The sequence below is a fragment of the Scylla paramamosain genome, chromosome 15 (genome assembly GCF_035594125.1).
Source record: "Scylla paramamosain isolate STU-SP2022 chromosome 15, ASM3559412v1, whole genome shotgun sequence".
NCBI lineage: Eukaryota > Metazoa > Arthropoda > Malacostraca > Decapoda > Portunidae > Scylla > Scylla paramamosain.
The window spans coordinates 20,556,012-20,573,511 of NC_087165.1; the positions used below are offsets into that span (position 1 = coordinate 20,556,012).

Here is a 17,500-nt window from a genome sequence, read left to right on the forward strand (position 1 = left end):
AAGGAACTTAACTCGTTTAAATTAGTATTGTTTTCTTCGTTTGGGCAATATAATACAGATACTAATAGCTGCTCCGAAGTCTTTGATTCACTGTGTGTGTGGAGTATTTCTTAATGGCACCAAACCATCAACCCTTGTTTCGTCTCACTTCGTTTGTTTCGGCACAATATTTTTCGGACTGAAAACAAGTCGTTAGTTGACAAATAGAACACGCACTTCTTTATAGTGTGTGTGTGTGTGTGTGTGTGTGTGTGTGTGAGAGATTCATCCACCCACGTTCTGACGTAGTGATGAATAACAATATTCGTATCCTTCAGTGAGGATTTACCGCCCATGTAGTCTTATCTATGGGTAAGGCTGTGAACTTTCACACGTCATACGCCCCATTGCCCTCTTGTTCAACCTGAACACTACCTGCGCACTTCGTGTATATGTGAAGACTTTGCCAGCTGAATGTGTCACGAATATTGGCCTTCCAAGTGACAAGCAGTTATCATTGAATTAACGAGCAGTGTGTGTGTGTGTGTGTGTGTGTGTGTGTGTGTGTGTGTGTGCGCGGACTTTCACATACTACCTGTTCCACTGCGAGGGGATTCCTTTATCTATGTCTGGCGGCGTGAAACAATGAAGCAAGGTGGCAGGTAGGTTGGTCAGCACCATTATCACCACCATCAATATACGGCACCACAACATTCTCACACAGAGCCGTAGATCCACCTAGGTGCTCCTCAAGGCCTACGTTGCTGGTCGCCGGAGGTACAGTGCATCAGGGAGGTCGAAGTCTGGGTTCAACTGGAAACTTCGGGAAAGGCAGCGGAGGAGGATTATTCCGTCATCATAAAGAAGCGTAGAATGTCATGGCGTGGGACCAAGGAGGGTAGATTCAAAGCTATAAGAGAGTCATACTACCCTGTCTTGCTGCCACCATACCTTGCTTGTCCCCTGCACGTGCGCTCCAGCTCTGGATACAAACGTGACTCTCGTACTGTAAGGAGTGCGGTGATAGATGCTTTTATTTTGACACGTTTATTTTTCTCATTATAACCATTTTCGAATTCCAAAGAGGTAATTGGTTGGATTGGCACTGGTGGTTTTCTCATTGGTGACGCAAAATCTTTATTAAAGTATATCTAAAATCATGAAAATGTCCTTGTAAACCTCCAGTAACTTCCACTATAGATTATTAAAGATGTAGAATTTTTGTTAAAAGTATCACTGTAATCATGAAAATTCACTCGAAAATAGCCAATAGTTTCCTAGAACCTGCTAGAAGTACCCGATATATGACATCGATGGGTTTTAGAGAGGTGTCCCGAATCTCCGGGAAAGATGTTGTCATGCAGAAAGTGGGACTGAGTCAGAAACGGGGAACGAGGACTGAGTTTTTTTGTTTTTTTTTCTGTAAGGTTTTATATGAATCATTAAGTTCCAATTCTTTCCTAAAGTTAAATACGTATAAGACCTTAAGATATTTGTTGGCGTTTAGAAAAGCTCTCTCTCTCTCTCTCTCTCTCTCTCTCTCTCTCTCTCTCTCTCTCTCTCTCTCTCTCTCTCTCTCTCTCTTTGTTCTTGTTCTTGTTCTTGTTCTTTCTACATCTTTTCTTTCTTTATTTCTTTCTTTTCTACTTACTTTCTACGTTTTCTTTCTTTCTACAGCTTTCTTTTTCTTTCTTTCTTCATCTTTCTTCCTTTCTTTTTTTCTTTCTTTTTACATCTCTTTTTTCTTCCTTTCAGTCTTCCTTTTTCTTTCTACATCTTTCATTTTTTTTCTACATCTATTTTCTTTTTTCTTCCTTTCTTTTTCTCTCTCTACATTTTTTTTCTTTTTCTTTCTTTCTTTCTTTCTTTCGTGTGTGTGTGTGTGTGTGTGTGTGTGTGTGTGTGTGTGTGTGTGTTGCAGTGCGGGGAACACCTGCTGCTCACTGATAAATACCACGCACTCAAAGTAATCCAGTTTTTACCCTGACTGAATTCACAAGAGCTGAATGGATCTTCAACAAAAGTTCAGGTTTGCCGACTCGTACGCACTTCTCTACCGCAGAATGTGTGGCGCCCCTCGCAGTCCATACCTTCTTCCTTTTGACCCTAAACTGTAGCATAATTCAAGGTATCGCGATGTAGTTATACGTATTTTTAAACGCTTTGTTTCCTAATTAGAACTACAGATATTTTAAAACGCCATTGATATGTTTTTTTTTTTTTCCATGGTGTTTAAAAGGTGCAGACTTCCTGGTAAACAATCGCTGAAATCATGAAACCACTCCTGAAAACCCGAACAACTTCCAGGACAGCTTGTTAAATATAGTCCACACATAGTATCAAAATGGTTGAGAATACTGTACACATTCCCTCCGTCACTGCGTTTACAGTTTACCTCCGTCACTGTGTTTACAACTTCCCTCCGCCACTGTGTGCTAAGTTTAGTGAGGTATTGCAACAAGCACGTAAGCTACAGGTGTGTCACGATAACCAGTCTGGCTCGACACTCCCAACCTGCGGTATACTTCACCAGTCTGAGGGTCACGTGTTGCACTCGTGATCGCCAGCTGTGCCCTCCCAGTGAAAGCTTCGAAGTTCATCTGATGTACGGGCGAGGCTGAGACCTTTCACACGCCACGTACCACACGCCCTATCATCTTTTTCCTTAGTCATCACTGAGGGGAGCGAATCTCAGCCCGGTAAGTGATAGGCAATAGAGTCACTACTGAGCTGACAGGTTTTGTAAAGAGTTCTTGTGTGATATTTGGGCGAATATTTTCCATAATGAAGACTGTTTACCGAAGACTTTAACATGCATGGATCTCTCTCTCTCTCTCTCTCTCTCTCTCTCTCTCTCTCTCTCTCTCTCTCTCTCTCTCTCTCTCTCTCTCTCTCAAACGCACAAAAACCAGCCGAAGTAAATCCCCCACCAACTGCCTGGCGCCACCTCACCGTCGCCTGGCACTGCACGCTCCCCTACGCCTCCGCGGGACTTGCTTTAACACGAGCTCCCTTCTTTACACTTCACCCCAAAACTCATCTCCAGCAGCGGCGCCTGATGACTTCCTTATTATGAGTACTAAATCAATCGATCAAGACACTCTATCGCCACCACCATGTGTTAGACGTATACTTGGGAATTGTGGATGGAGGGAGTGACAGTCTACATAGCTTTGTTCCTTTATGTGTAGTATGTACAGACTCAGGGAAAACTCTCTGACTTCCATACAACCATTCCGTCATTGTATCATGTAAGGGAACTGCGTGCCTGGATGCTTAGCCAACACTTCAGATTATGATACTCCCAGTAACTGTTAGATTGGTTGTTTTGGCTACCTTTCCTTGGTCAACTAAACACATTCAATTGCTTCATCTCACTTCCTTCGCTCGTATTGATAGGTATTATTAAAAAACCATAATAAGCCCTAACACGATCATTAGTTGACAAAATTCTTAACAAAATCCCTTATATCCTTTAGACACGACGAGACAGGAAATAAAACTCTGCCTGATTACGTTTCTTCTCCTTTCTATAACTTGGGGGTATTTCAAGACAGGAGCATCGGGACACCTACTAACCTAAATTAACAGGATACGAACTCTATTTTTTATTCACTTTTAAAAAATATGAATACGAGTAAGAGGTTGTCAATCTGGTTAGATGAGCTTGTGCTAGAAATGCCTTGATATTCCTCTTTAGGTAGTCTCCGTAATGGTGGACATCGCGGTGTTCACTGAGCTGTAAATGTCACGAGTTTCCCCCTTCGAACCCCGGCTCCCCCCCTCCCCAGTACTGCTCCCTGTCACCGCTAGGGCCCCTCCCTCCCCAGAGAAAGGGCATTGGGTACAGAGAAAGAGAGAGAGAGAGAGAGAGATTAGTAGTAGTAGTAGTAGTTGTTGTAGTAGTAGTAGTAGTAGTAGTAGTGAAAGGGAGGTCAAAGTAATAAATGACTGAAATGAGGCGAAATTTGCCGAGGAATGTGGTAGTTGTATTAATAGTAGTAGTAGTAGTCATTAGTAGTAGCAAAAGTAGTAGTAGTAGTAGCAGTAGCAGTCGTATTAGTAGTAACAGTAAAATAAATATATAATAATAAAGGTATGTGATAAAAAAAAAATATGAAACAGTTATGATATGTTGAGGATTAACAATAAGGCAGGTGTGGAATGAAGCAGATATGTATTGTGCAATGAAGAAGGTGGCAGGTGTGGAATGAAAAAGCTGTGGAATGGAGCAGGCGTGGAGTGAGGCATATAAAAGGGATGGTTCAGGCCTACCACACACCAGCGGTCATTCACACCTCCGTATCGTGTTAGACAAATGTACACTTGCTTAGGCCTAAAGAGACTTCTGTTCATCGTGCCCTCCCCACACCTCACACCGCCGTCTCAGGAAGAAGATTGGTCATGGATAGGAATTAAGGTGTGTGTGTGTGTGTGTGTACGTATATGTTGCAGGAAGAAAGTGCTATAAGGTGTTTCTTCTCAGTAAAGCGTTGAGTAAATGTGACTGTGACATGGCGTGGGCGTGGGAGCGTAGGCGTGGGTGGGAGCGAGAATAATGAAATATGAGAAAGATTAAAGAAAGATTATGTCATATTTTCTTACCTCTTTCTTAACCCTTATTTGTATTCCTTCTCATCCTCCTCCTCCTCCTCCTCCTCCTATTCGTCTTTTTTTTGTCTCACTCATAATATATTCGCTTTTCCTCCATTGTTTATTCATTAATTGTTTCACTTCCTCCTCTTCCTCTTCAACTCGATTTATTTTTTTCCTCATGTATTCATCATCTGTATACTTTTCCTCCATTCTTCTTCCCTTTTTCATTTCTTAATTTTCTGCATTCGTTCTCCTTCTTTCTCGTCTTCCTGTATTTTTCCTGTATTCCTGTGATTTTCTGTGCGTTTTCATGATGTTTCCTCATTTACAACACCTACAATGTTTCTCTTCCTCATCTTACATTATTTTTTTTACTTTCTTCTTTATTATCTCCTCTTTCTTCTTTGTTTATTCCCGTCACCCTCATCTTCCATTATTTTCTTTATTTTCTTTCTCATTACCATCTTTTCCATACGTATTTCTCCTTATCTTCCTCCGTTTATTTTCGATCACCTTTCCTTCCTCCTTCCCGTGCTCCACTTCCGGCTGCTGTTAAATACGAAACGTTTCTTGAATCTAACAATGTCCCCTTGCGGTTATGTACATTTACTACCAAAAAGAAAAAAAAAATAACGTACTTTCCTATTACCATTGGGTTGACCATAGAAATATGTAAACAAATATTGCAAGTTTACTCTATATATATGAAGCGCTGATTATTATTATTGTTATTACGCCTGGTAGCGGATGTAAGAGATAAAGTGAATGGTGATCTTCTTAAGCTGGAAGTTTGCGAATTCCAGAGCTGCGTTATGTAACTGTTTATTGCCGTTTCTCTGCTGCTGTTGCGGGGAAGGGTCGCAGTTCTTGTTGTTTTTGTCTCTGTTGGTATCATAAGAACATAAGAACATAAGAAATAAGGGAAGCTGCAAGAAGCGACCAGGCTTACACGTGGCAGTCCCTGTATGAAACACACCTACCTATTTCCATCTGTTATCCCCATCCATAAATTTGTCTAATCTTTTCTTAAAGCTCTCTAGTGTCCTAGCACTAACTACATGATTACTGAGTCCGTTCCACTCATCTACCACTCTATTTGAGAACCAATTTTTTCCTATCTCCTTCCTAAACCTAAATTTTTCAACCTTGAATCCGTTATTTCTTGTTCTACCCTGGTTGCCGATCCTAAGAATTTTGCTTACATCTCCCTTGTTATAACCCTTATACCACTTAAAGACTTCTATCAGGTCCCCTCTTAACCTACGTCTCTCTAGAGAATGTAAATTTAACAGCTTCAACCTCGCCTCGTAAGGAATACTCCTCATCCCCTGTATCCTTTTAGTCATTCTCCTCTGTACTGATTCTAATAGACCTATATCTTTCCTGTAACGTGGTGACCAGAACTGCACAGCGTAGTCTAGATCACTGCCCTTATTTCGTCTCCCTTATCCCTCGTCACGTTTCTTTCCCTCTTAGTGTGACTTCAGCTTACGGTTTGGAGCGGAGTGGTATCTCTGTATATGCTCTCTCTCTCTCTCTCTCTCTCTCTCTCTCTCTCTCTCTCTCTCTCTCTCTCTCTCTCTCTCTCTCTCTCTCTCTCTCTCTCTCTCTCTCTCTCTCCACACACACACACACACATACAAGCACGCACAGGAACCGAAGCGTAAATATATATTTTATGTTTACATCCTCCTCCTCCTCCTCCTCCTCCCATTCATTCTCTCTATTTATTTTCTTTCTCTGATCTTTCTATCTCTCTTGCTTTTCCTTGTCGTCACTATATTTTCCTACTACATCATAAATAACAAGACCTACGTACATTTTTTTTTACTTTCTCACAGTTTAAAATTATAGAAATTACGGCTTTGCTCTGACCACGACTATTTTCAAAGATCACAGAGATGATTAGCCGGGTCTTAAAGAGTGTTTCTCCTGTTAATACTGTAAAATCTTGTTAATCTGACACTAGAAACTTAAAAACACCCTGTAAGATCCGTACAACTTCAGCTAGAACCCCTTGAATGTTAAGTGGAGGTACGGCGCGGAAGTGTTTTCAGAATATCGCGCGCGCACACACACACACACACACACACACACACACACACACACACACACACACACACACACACACACACACACACACACACACATTTTATATTTTGCAATGCTGAGTCCATTACGTAATGATGAATGACACACACACACACACACACACACACACACACACACCACACACAACACACACACGCGCGCGCGCGCGCGCGCGCGCGCTCGCAGAATGAGTCATCAGACCTGCCAGTAATTCCCCCTTTCAGTGCGTTCCCCGGGACGACACAAAACAATGACCGGAAAGCAGATTTTCTCTCGCCTGAGGGAGGGAGGGAGGGGGACGGGAAGAAGGTCATAGGAAAAAAGGAGGAAAGGGAGAGAGCGGTTGTCTGTTCTTGTGCCGGTGCCTGTATGGGCGTACGAGTGTTTTAATTTTATACCTTTATTTATTTTATTTTTTTATCTATTTGTTTTATTTATTTATTTTGTTAAGTACGTATATGTTGTAGTGCTTTACTTATTGTACATTGGGAATTTATGTCTGTTTTTGTTTCTTATTTTTCGTCTCTCTCTCTCTCTCTCTCTCTCTCTCTCTCTCTCTCTCTCTCTCTCTCTCTCTCTCTCTCTCTCTCTCTCTCTCTCTCTCTCTCTCTCTCTCTCTCTCTCTGTGTGTGTGTGTGTGTGTGGTGTGTTCCGTCTCTTCCAGCTTGTTTCGTTATCTTCACCATTTCTATTATTCTTTCCATCCTCCCTCGCCCGCCAAGCCGCGCATGCATTCCGACCCCGTGAGGTGTAGTTTCCCAGGAATCGCAAGAAATGTGGGAGTGGGAGAGGTGACAGCGCCCACACACCCTAATATGAACCCTAATGATTCCATCACCCCTTCCGCACCCCCACACCCACGCCCACACGCAGCCCTTCCGCGTATAACCAAGCCCTTTGAGTAGGCAAGCCCACAACCAAGCCCTCAGTGAGTTAGAGGAAAAGGCATTCATTGTAGCATCATCGCCTCAGTCATCACCTCTTTGCAGGTCACTCCGGTTATTGTCACTGACGCTGAGCCGTGCACGCTAGCCGACAACCTGGGCCGAGTTTCTCAGTCCTCGATGGGAATACTGATGCGATGTTTGACTGCTCTCTCTCTCTCTCTCTCCCCCTCTCTCTCTCTCTCTGTGCCTGTATATGGTAAGATTGCGATAGGGTTCATTTATTACTTGTCTTTCATTAGTATTAGTTCAAACGCCGCAAGACCAAGAGGATTAGTACTAAAAAAACGGAGGGGACTGGAATGTGTTAGGGGAGAACTAAGGAAAACTACACCAATCGCCGGATGGTGCGTCTCGCTGGGTCTGGGGAGGAGGGTTGCCAAAAAAAATATATCCCCACCATACATGAAGACTTTGAGAAAATATGTGTAATTAATTTCTAGCATTCTATCTATTCTATATCAAGTTAGGTGTATTTTTTTCATTTATACTCGTATGTGGGAGACAGAGGCGAATTTCAGACCACTCACGCCCCGGATATGACAAAGGGAGGGACTTACACAAACAGGTGTACCTCTGGATAAAGAACTGACGTCAGCTGAAATCCAGAAATCACCAGAGAGAGAGAGAGAGAGAGAGAGAGAGAGAGAGAGAGAGAGAGAGAGAGAGAGAGAGAGAAAGTGTGTGTGTGTGTGTTTAAAAATACGGACTAAATTGATGCGAGGAAAAATACATAATATAATATGTAAAGTTTCCTGGCGATCATTATATATATTTTTTTCCTCACATCAATTTAATCCGTATTTTTTTTATTTATTCTCTCTCTCTCTCTCTCTCTCCTCTCTCTCCTCTCTCTCTCCTCTCCTCTCTCTCTCTCCTCTCTCTCTCTCTCTCCTCTCTCTCTCTCTCTCTCTCTCTCACCACCATGGCAACGACAGGTTCAGACAGACTGCTGTTATGGTGGTTATGCTGTTCTGTTGCTGCTGTTAGATGATTGGCAGCTAGCGTACGAGTGGTTTCTCCTATTTATGGCGCAGACTCCTTATTTGACTATTACTATGTAGAACCCCGAAAACATATTTGTAACTCCCTGAAATAAATGTAAAGATCAGACGACGAAATGTTTGAGGGATTATGTCCTTTGCCTCTTCAGCGTCCAGTGGCAGGGTTACGGGGCACTTCCAGCGTGTATCAGGGACAGCACCAGAGGCCTGTGGTCCCTGGCGAAGAGAAACATGTGGATCTTTCGTCATTCATCTCGTTTTTTAGGAAGAAGCATTAAGCGTTTCTGATTCCTAGTCGTTCAGATTAGGAAGGAAATATATTTGGCTTGCTGTTTGCCTAGATATCGAGAAGCTGGACTAACTGTGTGCGTCAGAGCAGAGATAATTTTTCTCCCTCAGACTGACTAGATACTCGTACAATGCAGCTTGAACTGGCTTGTACTGGTGGTAGGGAGAAGGAAGGGATATGATAATGATGGAAGAGGAAAAGGGGAGCAGGAAATAGATGATAATTATGATGATGATGATGATGATGATAGTGGTGGTGGTTGTGGTGGTGGTAGCGGTGATGGTGGTTATGATGATGATGATGAGGAGGAGGAGGAGGAGGAGAAGGAGGAGGAGGAATAGGAGAAATACAAATGGATACAAAAGAAGGCAAACAGAGGCAGTTCTTGAGGTCCTGACTACTGCTATATAGGTTGTTTGTATAACTGTTTTACGCCAGCGGCCACCTCTCTAATGCAAGAGCAAAGGCCCACTTACACACTTCAGTGGTGTATCATTGCCGTGTCAGTTCAGCGTCAGTGAAATCCGTGACGCTGCAGTGACGTTTGCGTGAAATCAGTGATTTTCAAGATGGTAAAGTTTTCAGACGTTGAATTGGCAATGATTGCCATAATTTTTGATGAAGAAGAGGCTGAGCATAAGCTGAAGAAAAGAAAGTGGTCACATAAAGAGTGGAAGAAAAAAGTGTGAAAAAGAGTTTGCTACTCTGTACAAGAAGTTAATTGATGATGGAAGAAAATTTTTCCAAATACGTTGTTCGAGACTGCTGTCCGTATATTTTGGCTGCGACAAATTATGTAGAACAGAATGATTCCGAACGTGTTCTATAAGTAATTCATCATGCATTCTTGTGGACAAACTCACAGCACTCGTCTGACGTCCGTGAAAAACTGAAAAATATCTGTGGCGACGATGTTCAGTTTCACAGAACGGAAACGAAACTGACACGGAGAGTCAGAACATAGTACTGCGCCGGACATCTGTGAATGCGTCTGCCGAGTTCAAAATAGTTTATTTATTTATTTTATTTTTTCGCTGACACTGAAACACTGAGCGGGCACGGTACTGATACATCACTGGTGTGTGTGAATGGGCCTTTAACTAGTATTCTTAATCATTCACCCTTTTCTCTGGTAAACTCTGGAACTCCCTGTCTGTTTCTGTATTTCCTCGTTCCTATGACTTGAACTCTTTCAAGAGGGAGGTTTCAAGACACTTATCCTGTTTTTTTTTTTTTTTTATTCTATCTGACATCTCTTGGAAACTGGCGTTAAGTGAACCTTTTTTATTCTTTTATTTTTATTTTTTTGTTGCTGTTGCCCTTGGCCAGTGGCCTTCTTACATAAAAAAAAAAAAAAAAACTAACTACTAGTGGGAGAGACAGTATGGCAAAGCAGAATGGAGGAGGAGGAAGAGAAGACGAAAAAAAAGTACAAGAAGAAGAACAGGAAGAAGATGAAGAAGATGAAGAAGAAGGAAGAGGAGCAGAAAGAGGAAGAATACGAGGAGATGGAGAAGAAAAGCCCCGAGAACAAAATATGTCAGACTAACCTAAGTATACTTAGACTCACATGATGGGCTACAAGTTCCACTGAGGCTCACTGTGCCACGTGTGAATGCCTTGAATAGGAAACGGCTAGCAATAGAGGACTCCTTTCAAGGCTTAAATCCCCAACAAAAAAAAAAAAAAACTACCTATAGGGGAGAGAGAGAGAGAGAGAGAGAGAGAGAGAGAGAGAGAGAGTGTGTGTGTGGGTGTCAGAATTGCGGCCATAACTTCCTCCATTCACTGTGTTAGCTAAGAAGTCCTATCGCGTTGAAGTGAAGAGATGACATTGAAGGGTTCTGATAGACTGCTGCTGGTGGTGGTGCCATGAAGGCTGTGGAGTTGCATTACCGTCTACTGATGTTGTTGTTGTTATCAGTGGTGTTGCTGTTACTGCTATTGTTGCTGCTTCTACTACCACTACTATTACTTATGTTGTTACTGTTGCTATCACTGGTGATGGTGTTGCTACTACTACTACTACTACTACTACTACTACTACTACTACCAAAGTAATATGTATGACGTGTTTTCTTCCTTTCCTTCACTTTTCATTTGCATCTTCCTCTTCTTCTTCATCTTCATCATTATTTTTTTTTTCTCTCACGTCTTCAACAATTTTGATGTTTTCCTTTTATTTTCGTTAAGCTCAGAACAACCACTTTTAATGCTATTTATTTTCTCTTTTTTCTTTTCTGCTTTCTCTCTTTTCACATCTTGTTTGTTGTTGTTTCGTTAGTCTTTTCTCTTCGTCCCTTTCTCCATTCTTTTCTTCATTTTCCTTCTCGTCCCTTCATTCATTTTTCCTTCTTTGATTTTTTCATCTATATATTTTTGCATTGTTGTTGTTGTTGTTGTTGTTGTCGTCGTCGTCATCGTCGTTGTCCTTGTTCTTCTTTGCCGCCGCCTTTTCTTTGCCTTCCTCCTCCTCCTCCTCTTACTCTTCCTCCTCTTTTTTTTTCCTTCCTTTCCCCCGCATGCCCATCTTGCTAGTCCCTTCTTTATTTTCCTCTTCGTCACTCCGTCATGTGTTTGCCAAGATGACTCGGCAGAAGAGCAAAACTCACGAAACGTTACGGAAAAACCGAGAAGTGGTGGTGTAGACTCTTGCAGGTTGATGTCTCTCTAACCCGCTGTGCAAACAACTGCCAGGAAATCCCAAGAGTGTTTATCTTGTGCTTACTTTGCTGCTGTAGTTGTTGATGTTGTTGTTGTTTTAAGGTTATTAGAATACCACTTGCTCCTCCTCCTCCTCTTCCTCCTCCTCCTCTTTTTCTCCTTGAGTGTTATGTGTATGGCATGTCTTTGGTACTGGATAATTTTCCCAGCATATTAATGAAAAGACCAGGCTATGACTCATTAGGAAAAAAAAGTAGATTAAATGAGTTATGGCGCCACAGCTACGATATAAGGTTATGTATAATTGTAACACCGACTAGTCATGAGACGGTGACACACACACACACACACACATACACACACACACACACACACACACACACACACACACACACACACACACTCTCTCTCTCTCTCTCTCTCTCTCTCTCTCTCTCTCTCTCTCTCTCTCTCTCTCTCTCTCTCTCTCTCTCTCTCTCTCTCATATTATCAAATACTTCCGCTGTTTGCTTCGTCATAGTCACACATGAATGAAAATTGCCGAACCACCCCAGCATATCAAAGAGCGTCGATGATTACGAAAGATGGAGTCATAGAGGCTGGTAACCCAGAACACGTCATGTTTTTCCTTGTAAGTTGGTCTGATGCTTCAGTGCACGTGGGACCTCTTGTCATTTTATCAGGATGATTTTGAATCACCTTGCCACGTTATTAGCACTAGAACTACGAGAGCGAGCGAACGAGCGAGCGAGCGAGCGAACGAGCGAGAGAGAGAGAGAGAGAGAGAGAGAGAGAGAGAGAGAGAGAGAGAGAGAGAGAGAGAAAGAGAGGTGATCTGGGAAGAAAGTATCAATGCATGGCATGAGTCTTGTGGGTACTTCCCCGGCTCCATCAATATACATAGAGTTGGGATGCCTCTCGCTGGTTGACCACTAAGGAGACGCGCGCTCGCCGCCACTCGGGTGCTGCCTGCGCTGGGAGTCTGGAGGATGCTGAAGGGTGCTCCTCAACCTTAACCATCGAGTGTTTTATTGTCTTTCAAGTGTCGGCGGGAGAGTGAGATATTCAGTGATTGGAAACAGGTGAGTGACGCTGGAGCGAGTGGTAAGGAATGAGAAACTGGAATGTTCTTTACTACAACATGTCCCTAAGTTGAAGCGTGCGGCTCTAGGCAAGAAGCGCTCCATTCTCAAATGTTTCAGCGTCTATCTCGACCATTTGCAACAGACTCTATTAGAGTTTATAGATATTTCTAAGTTTTTCATCATCAGTGGAAAAGAAAATTCATGATGGTATTATTAATCATCTCTGGCTTTTGAAAATATTCCATATAAAAGTCCAGAGCGTTCAAGAATACGAATCTCAAGCCTTTGGTCTTTCCAGTGAATGATTCTTGCAGGCTGAACACTGTTGTCACATCCGGTGTGACGGTCGCACAACACCGCCGCGTGAATACAAACATTGCCGTGAAATTGTCGAGATAATCACACGTATCTTCTGCCTTACTCGTTCCTGTAATAATTGGCTTGCATGTGGTTTGGTCGTGCTCTCTTCCTACGTGTGTCTCGAGTCGTCAAGGTCTGTGGAGGTTTCATTTTGACGGCTCAGGGATAGTTACTCGCCAGTCATGGACTGCCACGTGTAAGCCTGGTCGCTTCTTGCAGCTTCCCTTATTTCTTATGTTCTTATGTTCTTATGTTCACAGGAATATAAATTGGTATTTTCTGGCATCTTGGTCTTGTAGAAAATAAGGCCCCGTATTCTGACACGGTTAGGATTCTCTTGAGGATTAATTTCAAAAGCTACAAAGATGATCAATGTCGAACTCTCATAGATGTGTGTGTGTGTGTGTGTGTGTGTGTGTGTGTCCCAGTGACGATGTGTAGTCCTTGTTAAACTTAGACTGTTCCTAGAGTTATGAAGACGTCTTTGAAAATATCCAATAACCTCGACTAGGACACGTTAAAAGAGGTCGAAATAGGATGTAGTGGAAATGTTCGAGAATGCGGCCATGAAACACCCTTGAAGATCTCCAGTAACATCAGCTACAACACGTTAAAAGATGTCGAAAGAAGATGCGGTGGAAAATGTCTGGGAATGCGGCCATGCGATTCTTTGTGTGTGTGTGTGTGTGTGTGTGTGTGTGTGTGTGTTTCAAGAATCGTCAAGAGATGTTAATTTTTACCGCTCAGGGATACTCGTAATTTTTCTCAGAACACAATTAAGTACACAAATTGATACGCGCTATGGCTTCTTGATATTATAGGCGACAAGTTTTTCTCTTCTTTAAGTGTTTTAATGCAAGAGTCGTCAAGGGATGTGTTCTTCTTTTCAAGTGGAGGGATGGATATGGTTAATCGTAAGTCTCACTGGTGCTTTTGAGTTTCTTAGTCTTACAGGAAACACGTGAGGTGAATAGGGCGTCAACATAACATGCACAGACTTACACCCGATCTATCGCTATCTTATCTAATGCCTGTATTTTCATTATTTTTATGTATTCATTTGTTTATTTATCTATTTTTTTTTTTGGGGGGGGAACGGTGCAAGTCAAACGTTTTTATTCATTTCTGTTTTTGTTACTACTACTACTACTACTACTACTACTACTACTACTACTACTACTACTTCTTACAACTGCCACCAGCATCACCACATCTACTACCTTGTTACATAATTAATCCGCAAAAAAATGCACGAAAGTAGAAGGTCGCGACTTTTGTCCGAGCAATACCCACCATTACCTTGGGAATGAAGAGTTTAGCGTTACATCACCGAGAGCCTGTGAGACCCGGATTGGGCGTCTGTCCTCTCCCCGTGGCCTTGTCTGTCTTCCGGCTGGACTGTAGACACCAAGAGTAGAGACTGTGGCGAGGTGAAGCCGGGCTGAGGTTACATTGAAGTTCGGCTGCTTAGTTTCACATGCATCCCCACGCTTCCTTCTCCTCCTCCTCCTCTTCCTCCTCCTCCTCCTCCTCCTCCTCCTCCTCTTTCTTCCTCTTCTTTTCCTTCTGTAAATCTTTTTTTTTTCGGTGTTCTCTTCTTTCTTTCTTTCTTCTGTCTTCTCATTCTTTCTTCTTTTCTTTTTCCATTTCTTTTTCTTTTTTCTTTTCTTTTTCTTCTTCTTCTTCTTCTTTTTCTTCTTCTTCTTCTTCTTCTTCTATAACTTCTACTATATTACAACTATTACAACTACTACTACTACTACTACTACTACTACTACTATAACTACTGCTACTGCTTTTCATTCCTCCTCCTCCTCCTCCTCCTCCTCCTCCTCCTCTATTTCTCTTACTATACGCTAGATGATGTAGTCTCCACAAATAGCTCCGTAAAGATATATGTACCACACGTCTGCCTCCGTCTGTTCTTCCTCTGTGTTGTTTGTTGCTTCCTCCCGGATCTGAGGTCTCACTTTCTTGCTGGTAAGACTGAGAAAATTATATTCATCCACCTGTTCCTGCTTAGTTTTCCTTTTATTATTATTATTATTATTATTATTATTATTATTATTATTATTATTATTATTATTATTATTATTATCATTATCATCATCGTCATCATCATCCTCATCATCATCATCATCATCATCATCATCATCATCATCATTATTATTATTATTATGTTTTGCCATTAGTTCAAGCAGTCACTATTGTTTCTGGCCGTTCTATTGCTGCTGTAGTAGACGGTCACTATTCTTCTCCAAAATCTATTAACAGTGGTGTCCCTCAGGGTTCTGTCCTGCCACCCCCTCTCTTCCTGTCACCAGGAGAAGGGTGGGGGGCCCTGTAGCTAGCCTGACTAGGAGAGGGAAACCAGTACCATGCTTATCTTTCCGTCTTATCAGCTCCTCTCCTCTAACTGACTGTCTTCAACCTCTCTCTACTCGCCGCAGTGTTGCATCTCTTGCTATCTTCTACCGCTATTTTAACGGTAACTGCTCTTCTGATCTTGCTAAATGCATGCCTCCCCTCCTCTCGCGGCCTCGTTGCACAATACTATCTTCTTTCTCTCACACCCTATTCTGTCCACCGCTCTAATGCAAGAGTTAACCAGTATATTCAGTCATTTATCCCTTTCTCTGGTAAACTTTGGAACTCCCTGCCTGTTTTTGTATTTCCTCCTTCCTATGACTTGAACTCTTTCAAGAGGGAGGTTTCATGACACTTATCTTCTGATATTTGATCATTTTATTTGGCATCTCTTTGGGAACTGGCATTTAAATGGGCCTTTATTTATTTCATATTTTTGTGGCCCTCTTACAAAAAAGAAAAAAAAATCTGGACTGCATGACTGAATGACTGAATGGTTCTGTGATGCTAGGGGGTGGGGGGAGAAGCGAAACACATCTACTTTCCTCCTGAAAAAACGCGGACGAGTGCTGAGCCACACAGTTTCAAAGATATTCACGCTGTCAAGGGAGAGGTTTGCCGCATAAAAGCGAGAAGAGCGCTTGGTGATGGTCGGTTTCCCTGCAGCCTGTCCCCGTGACCGCGATGCATCCGGGTGCTGTAGGCCGCGGGGCGGAGGAGTTGAGGAGGTCAGAAGGTCAGGCAAGCAAGGAGGAAGTAGATGAGAGATCCTGTAATATGAAGGAAAATACGTTAATAGTAATAAACAATTTGAGAGAGAGAGAGAGAGAGAGAGAGAGAGAGAGAGAGAGAGAGAGAGAGAGAGAGAGAGAGAGAGAGAGAGAGAGAGAGAGAGAGAGAGAGCTACAAATCTGAATATAATCTGAAACGAAGAACAATTAGAGCAACACAGGAAGTGGACCAATACAGGAAGTGGACGCAATGTGACGCGGAAACATTACAAACGTGTAACGAAAACCAACCAAAACAGGGGAAGGAAACTCGGTGTGAGGACAAACAATGGCAGAGGTAACCTAGATACACTTAATAGAAATGTAATTGACACACTTATCGCCTCGTGTAGGATTGAAGGTTGTAGCCTTCACACACACACACACACACACACACACACACACACACACACACCGCGTAGTGTAGTGATTAGCAAGCTCGGCTCACAACCAAGAAGGTCCGGGTTCGAATCCCGGGAGCGGCGAGGCAAATCGGCGAGCCTCTTAATGTGTAGCCCCTGTTCACCTAGCAGCAAGTAGGTACGGGATGTAAACCGAGGAGTTGTGACCTGTCCCGGTGTGTGGTGTGTCAGTGGTCTCAGTCCTACCCGACATCGGTCACTATGAGCTCTGAGCTCTTTCCGTGGGGTAACGGCTGGCTGGGTGATCAGCAGACGACCGTAGGTGAATCACACACACACACACACACGCACACACGTAGATTATGTACTTGTGGGGGTAATGTTATAGTTAATATTCAATTATCCAATTATCGGATTAGAGCCTCCGAGTCACTGATAACCTCGCTCCCCACACACCACCTCTCTCTCTCTCTCTCTCTCTCTCTCTCTCTCTCTCTCTCTCTCTCTCTTGACTGATCTATAAGAATCAGTATTAGATATAGCATTATCTCAACATATTATTATTATTATTATTATTATTATTATTATTATTATTATTATTATTATTATTATTATTATTATTATTATTATTATTATCATACTGCTATCAGACCTAAACACCTTTGCATTAGGAAGCAGAAGTTGAGGGAAATTACAGTGTCGGTGATCGCCGCTACTTGAGAAGTGCCCTCACCTTGCCTTGCTTTATTCGTATCCTGCTCTGGGTGTAGCAAGAGTGACCTCGCCAGGACGCCACAATATAGGATACTGTTATACGGACCCGTGCGAGTATAATTATCTGTTATTTACTTCTATTCTGCTATCACCACCATTGCCAACAAAAATATCACACCACCATTACTACTACTACTCCTTCTATTACGGTACTATTGCTACTATTACTGCTTCTGTCCCAGCACCTGACAATACGGAAACAGTGAAAGAAGAAT

At 42.4% G+C, this 17,500-nt stretch overlaps 1 protein-coding gene across 4 annotated transcripts in view; it reads left to right on the top strand.

Moving 5' to 3' along the window:
* LOC135107623 (uncharacterized) overlaps window positions 1-17,500 on the top strand; it is a 59,058-nt gene that overhangs the window by 6,352 nt on the left and 35,206 nt on the right. The window contains exon 1 of one of the 4 annotated variants that reach the window (XM_064017682.1): window positions 12,495-12,649. The exons of the other annotated variants lie outside the window; for them this stretch is intronic. The gene's annotated coding sequence lies outside the window, so the exon portion shown is untranslated. Of the gene's footprint in view, window positions 1-12,494; window positions 12,650-17,500 lie in introns of those variants that run through there. 4 annotated transcript variants of the gene reach the window in all.